The 6000-nt window shown below is 46.9% G+C and overlaps 1 pseudogene; it reads left to right on the top strand.

Annotated features, from left to right (window-relative positions):
- The first annotated feature begins 70 nt into the window (after nucleotides 1–70).
- Nucleotides 71–189, top strand: LOC116368419 (uncharacterized; annotated as a pseudogene).
- Nucleotides 190–6000: the final 5811 nt, after the last annotated feature.

Here is a 6000-nt window from a genome sequence, read left to right on the forward strand (position 1 = left end):
TGGTGAAAATGCAACAGCTGTTAATCAGACTCACTTTGACTTTATATAGTGCACCAAGGGATAATTTCTCGCTTACGACCACACCGGTCTGAGTACGCCTGATCTCGTCTGATCTCGGAAGCTAAGCAGGGTCGTGCCTGGTTAGTACTTGGATGGGAGACCGCCTGGGAATACCAGGTGCTGTAAGCTTTTTGTCAACTCTTTGTCCGTTTTTTCCCACAAGGCTGAAATATGTGCCCTCGCTTTGAAATAAGTAAGCAAGGTTAGTTTGTATTTCATCCAACAATCTGTGCTACAAATTATGGCTACAGTATATGCAATTTCTTCCACTTTTTGAGTGACACAAAGATGCTTATCTAAATGGTGAAAATGCAACAGCTGTTAATCAGACTCACTTTGACTTTATATAGTGCACCAATAGAGAGTTTCTCGCTTATGACCACACCGGCCTGAGTACGCCTGATCTCGGAAGCCAAGCAGGGTCGGGCCTGGTTAGTACTTGGTTGGGAGACCACCTGGTAATACCAGGTGCTGTTTACTTTTTGTCACTGCCTTGTGGAATTTCAACTCTTTGTCCGTTTTTTCCCACAAGGCTGAAACATGTGCCCTTGCTTTGAAATAAGTAAGCAAGGTTAGTTTGTATGTCATCCAACAATCTGTGCTACAAATTATGTCTACAGTATATGCAATTTCTTCCACTTTTTGAGTGACACAAAGATGTGAAAATGGTGAAAATGCAACAGCTGTTAATCAGACTCACTTTGACTTTATATAGTGCACCAAGAGATAATTTCTCGCTTACGACCACACCGGCCTGAGTACGCCTGATCTCGTCTGATCTCGGAATCTACAAACACCCTAGAATAAGTAAAACACACATATCACCCATGTCACACCCTGACCTAACCAAAATAATAAAGAAAACAAAGAATACTAAGGTCAGGACATTATACTTTACAGCGAAAGCAATCCAAGCGTTTGTGTAAGTTTATCGATCGCTCGACAAAACATTAAGTACACTTAGCATCAAGTAGCTCGGTTATTTTTATATCCAAAATAACTCTGTTTGTTTGGCGCGTTATGTTCAGAAATTCACAGGAAAGAGCGGTCACGACAACGTGGACAAATTCCAAATAGTTTCCATAATGTCCACAGAAACATGTCAAACGTTTTTTATAATCAATCCTCAGGTTTTAAAAAATATATATAATCGATAATATATCAACCGCAAATGTCTTTCACAGTAGGAGAGGGAAAAGCAATAGCTGTCCAAACTCTGTTGCGCAAGCAAAACTCATGTGACCACTTGCCGCAATGTTATCTTTCTGGCTCATTTTTCAAAATAAAAGCCTGAAACTATGTCTGAAGACTTGACACCCTGAGGAAGCGATAGGAAAAGGAATCTGCTTGATATCCCTTTAAATGGTGCAAAGGGAGGCTATGGAACATGGAGTTTTCAAAATAGAAGCCACTTCCTGTTTTGATTTTCCTCAGGGTTTCGCCTGCAATATCAGTTCTGTTATACTCACAGACAAATACCCCACTCTTCCACCAAGGCACCTGCAAGTACTCAGACATTTCTGTGGGGAATGGCCCTAGCTCTCACCCTCCAATACAACAGGTCCCAGATGTGCTCAATGGGATTGAGATCCGGGCTCTTCACTGACCATGGCAGAACACTGATATCCCTGTCTTGCAGGAAATCATGCACAGAACGAGCAGTATGGCAGGTGTCATTGTCATGCTGGAGGGTCATGTCAGGATGAGCCTGCAGGCAGGGTACCACATGAGGGAGGAGGATGTCTTCCCTGTAATACACAGCGTTGAGACTGCCTGCAATGACAACAAGCTTAGTCTGATGATGCTGTGACACACTGCGCCAGACCATGACGGACCCTCCACCTCCAAATCGATCTCGCTCCAGAGTACAGGCCTCGGTGTAATGCTCATTCCTTCAACGATAAATGTAAATCCGACCATCACCCCTGGTGAGACAACACCGCGACTCGTCAGTGAAGAGCACTTTTTGGCAGTCCTGTCTGGTACAATTTTCTGAAAGTTTGGGGTTTTATGTTTGAAAAATATCCCAGATATTCAAGTTGTGTCTCTTTAACATGAAACACATATCTTGTCTGCTTTCTGCTTTAGGAGGCCACTGGCATTTGGCAGTTGATTCCGATTAGGTTCAGTACTGTGGGCCTGTTGTGATCCCCCCCCCCCCCCCCACACACACACACAGTCACATCACTGTTACAATGTTTACTGTTTCCAACATGAATGTATTGTAATGTGCAGAACAATGCCGGTCCGGTGGTTAAAGCTTGGAGAACTTTCCAGTTCATCAGCCCCATCATCACCTACATGCGTGGGGGATCCCAGGTATGTGTCTTTGTAACAACCTAATCATAATCTATATTGTCAGTCATTTGATCTTGATGGAAATGTGTCACAGCAATTGCCGAAGTGGTTTTGTTGATGTTGTCTTGTTGTTTATCTCAACAGCAGGTGGTGGTGAGGATGCACCACGTGAGTAGGGTGAGAGGCCTGGAGACTCAACTGGTGTGGGCCATCTCCAAGGAGACAGCCAGGCTTAGTCCAGAGGGAATCCCCTACTGTGCCACCAAAGTGCAGTCCATCACTTGGATCCAGGTAAGACATAAATACTACTGTAATAGTATTAGATTAGGCTTTTCTTCACTTATTCCATTTGGCCTTAATATGTATTCTCTCTTTGTCAGCGTGTGGCTGGCAGGGTGACCCACTATGCGTCTCACCTCCGCCACGAGATGTCTGTGGACGTGACGCTTGGCTGCTACCAGGTAAATAAACGATTTCCTATGTATATAGACTAGACATTACTGGGCATTTTGGCATTCGATTTGGTGTGTTTTCTAATAACGTGTGTGTGTGTGTGTGTGGTAAACAGGTGTGTGTGTTTTGAGCAGCAGACTGATGTCTCAGTGGTGTACGCCACTCTCCACATGGGGCTGGACGGGCTTCTCTCCTCTTCAGCGTGGTCGGAGGCTGCCTCCTTCTCTACTCCCACCACTCAGCAGTTCACTGACCCAGAGCCTGAGGGCCACAACTACTATGAGGTCAGACGTTACACACACATACTATTGACTAGGAGCATTAAGATCCTTCCATTGACCGATTGTTTGTTATGTCATTGCACTGGTCACTGATTTTGAATGCTTGTTTTGTTGTCGTAGGGCTGGGAGGAGGACCTGCTGCCTGAGGAGAGGGAGGTTCCTCTGCTAAAGTGAGTTCCTCTAAATGTCTGTGTAGTCTGAGCTTGTCAAATGCTGAAGGATAGTGGTCATAATGCTGTTATCCCCAATTGACTCTAATGGTTGACATGCTTCATTCCCTCCCTTTCACAGCCTCTTCCTTACCACCAAGAGAGTGGAGGACATCGTCCTGAGGCTCGTCTCCCTGCGCCAGGCCTTCACTGTGAGTGGACCCACTGTTATTTTTGTCTCTGTGACTTCTTGTTCTACAAGAGGAAGATGTCTCATCCTAACTCTTCCCTCTTCCCTAGACCCTGCTTGGTTCCACCCTGAGCAGGAACCATCTGTTTGTGGCGGGAAAGGTCCTCCTGGGCCTTGTTCAGGCCAACCACATGGTAACTCACTACTCATTCTCTTTCAAGGGAAAGAGAGCGTCCCTGAGGGGAAATGTGTTCTGTTCACTAAGATGCTCTTTTCTTTGTCATAGGACGAGGCCAAATTCATCCGTACCTATAACGACTTTGTGGACTACCTGAGTGACCCCTCCAAGCGGAATGACATTGAGACTGTGTATAAAACAAGTTTAACTACAAGATGAAAAACCAGACCACTTTTTTGTTAGTTAACCTAAACGAATCACGACCCTCTATAGAATAACAACAGTGACAACAGTTGACTGCTATTTAAGTAATAATTTGACTGTCAAATCCATGTATTGGTGTGTGGCCATTGACTTTTATGGAGAGGCCGCCCCACATTTTCTGTGCCATTTCCTGGGCATTTCATTAACTCCACGTTCTAAGTTCTGCGCATCCCAGCGCTTGGAAAAATCAATGGTACAAGACCTAAGATATTGATCTTTTAGGAGGTGCGTAATGGGCTGCAGGGAAGTCAGGTGTAGGAGGAGCAGAAACTGGGTTAAAACCGGAGCAGTTTTAATGAGGAGGGAAAACCAAACAGCACCCAGAACAACAAAATATGGGTTGAAATAACCCATCGCAAACCAGTCTGAAGTGCACATACACTTTACAACAAACAATTCCACACACAGACATGGGGGGAACAGAGGGTTATATACACGTCAAGCAATGAGGAAATGTAAACCAGGTGTGTGGGGAAAACAAGACAAAACAAATGGAAAATGAAAGGTGGATCGGCGATTGCTAGAAAGACCGGGAAGTCTACCGCCGAACGATGCCTGAACAAGGAGAGGAACTGACTTCCGGGGAAGTCGTGACAGTAACCCCCCCCCCCCCCCCCCCCCCCCCCCCCCCCCCCCCCCCCCTTGACGTGGGGCTCCAGCAGCTGCACCGACACCCGACCTCGGGGACCACCCAGAGGGCGAGGTGCAGGCGATCCGAACGGAGACGGTGGGAAATCCCGCAGAATTGAATTGTCCACACGTCCTCCACCAGAACCCAGCATGCCTCCTATGGACCGTGCCCCTCCCACTCCACAAGTTACTGAAGGCCCCTCGCCCGATGCCTCGAATCCTCGATGTCCAGAGGGGGCAGAGGAACCTCCCGCACCTCAGACTCCTGGAGCGGACCAGCCACCACCAGCCTGAAGTGACACACATGATTGAGGGTTAATACGGTAATGGGTGGGAGCTGTAACCTGTAACACACCTCGTTCAGTCTCCTCAGGACATTAAACGACCCCAACAAACCGCGGACCCAACTTTCGGCAGGGCAGGCTGAGGGGCAGGTTTCCGGGTCGAGAGCCAGACCCGGTCTAGTAATGAGGGAATGTAAACCAGGTGTGTGGGGAAAACAGGTGTGTGGGAAAATTAAAGGTGGATCGGCGATGGCTAGAAGATCGGTGATGTCGACCGCCGAAAGCAGTGGAAGTCGTGACAGATCTGTTTAAAACAATCAATCTTGTCATTGTGATGTCTATAAACGTTTAGACTAACATCACCAATCTGAGGTTAACATTTTGTGTAATTCCACTTAGATTTATAGGGTGAAAATGCAAGCTTGTGTAACGTAGTAACACACACTGTCCGCATTAGGGAAATTTGCGCAATATACAATTTACTATGGCAAAGAAATTCAACATGTCAATTTAAGATGATTGTATTTGTTGCCTACTCACAAAGTATTACCAAAAGTACAGTGTAGGATCGGATGGGTACTGGGGGATGGAATGGACGGACCCTGATCCGGACGTCGGTGGTGGCCAACAGGTTATCCAGCTGGTCGAGGGTAAGGGTGGTGTCCCTGCAGGCCAGCTCCCGACGAACTGTCCCCCACATAGACTACACCGGTAATGGTTGATCAGGGCCCTCTCATTCCATCCCACGCTGGCAGCCAGGGTCCTGAAGTCCAGGTGACGGAGGGGTGGACAGTGGTGTGGGTTGTGGTGTTGGTTGGGGTGAAGTTGATGGAGGTGTGGGAAAACCCCCTCTCTCCCATCGTTTCATGGTGAGCAGCACGCAATCCATGGCTGTGCCAAGATGTTGGAGCATAGTCGCGTGCTGCTGGACGCGTTCCTCTACTGGTACAGGAGGACTGGGTGCACCTGCTGATTCCATATTTTTGGTGCGTGATTCTGTCAAGTGTCCGTGTGCAGAGGTGAGCACGGAGTCAGGCGCAGGACACAGAACTGAGTAAAATAACGTAGTTTACTCGAAAAATAAACAATCATAAATTCCACGCAGGGAAAAACACACAATGACACAGAAGACTAACACTCAACAAGGAACAATCACGCACAAAACATCATGGGACCAGAGGTTAAATAGGGAAATAATTATAACGTAATGGGA

This window comes from Oncorhynchus kisutch, unplaced genomic scaffold, assembly GCF_002021735.2.
Source record: "Oncorhynchus kisutch isolate 150728-3 unplaced genomic scaffold, Okis_V2 scaffold1917, whole genome shotgun sequence".
Taxonomy (NCBI): Eukaryota; Metazoa; Chordata; class Actinopteri; order Salmoniformes; family Salmonidae; genus Oncorhynchus; species Oncorhynchus kisutch.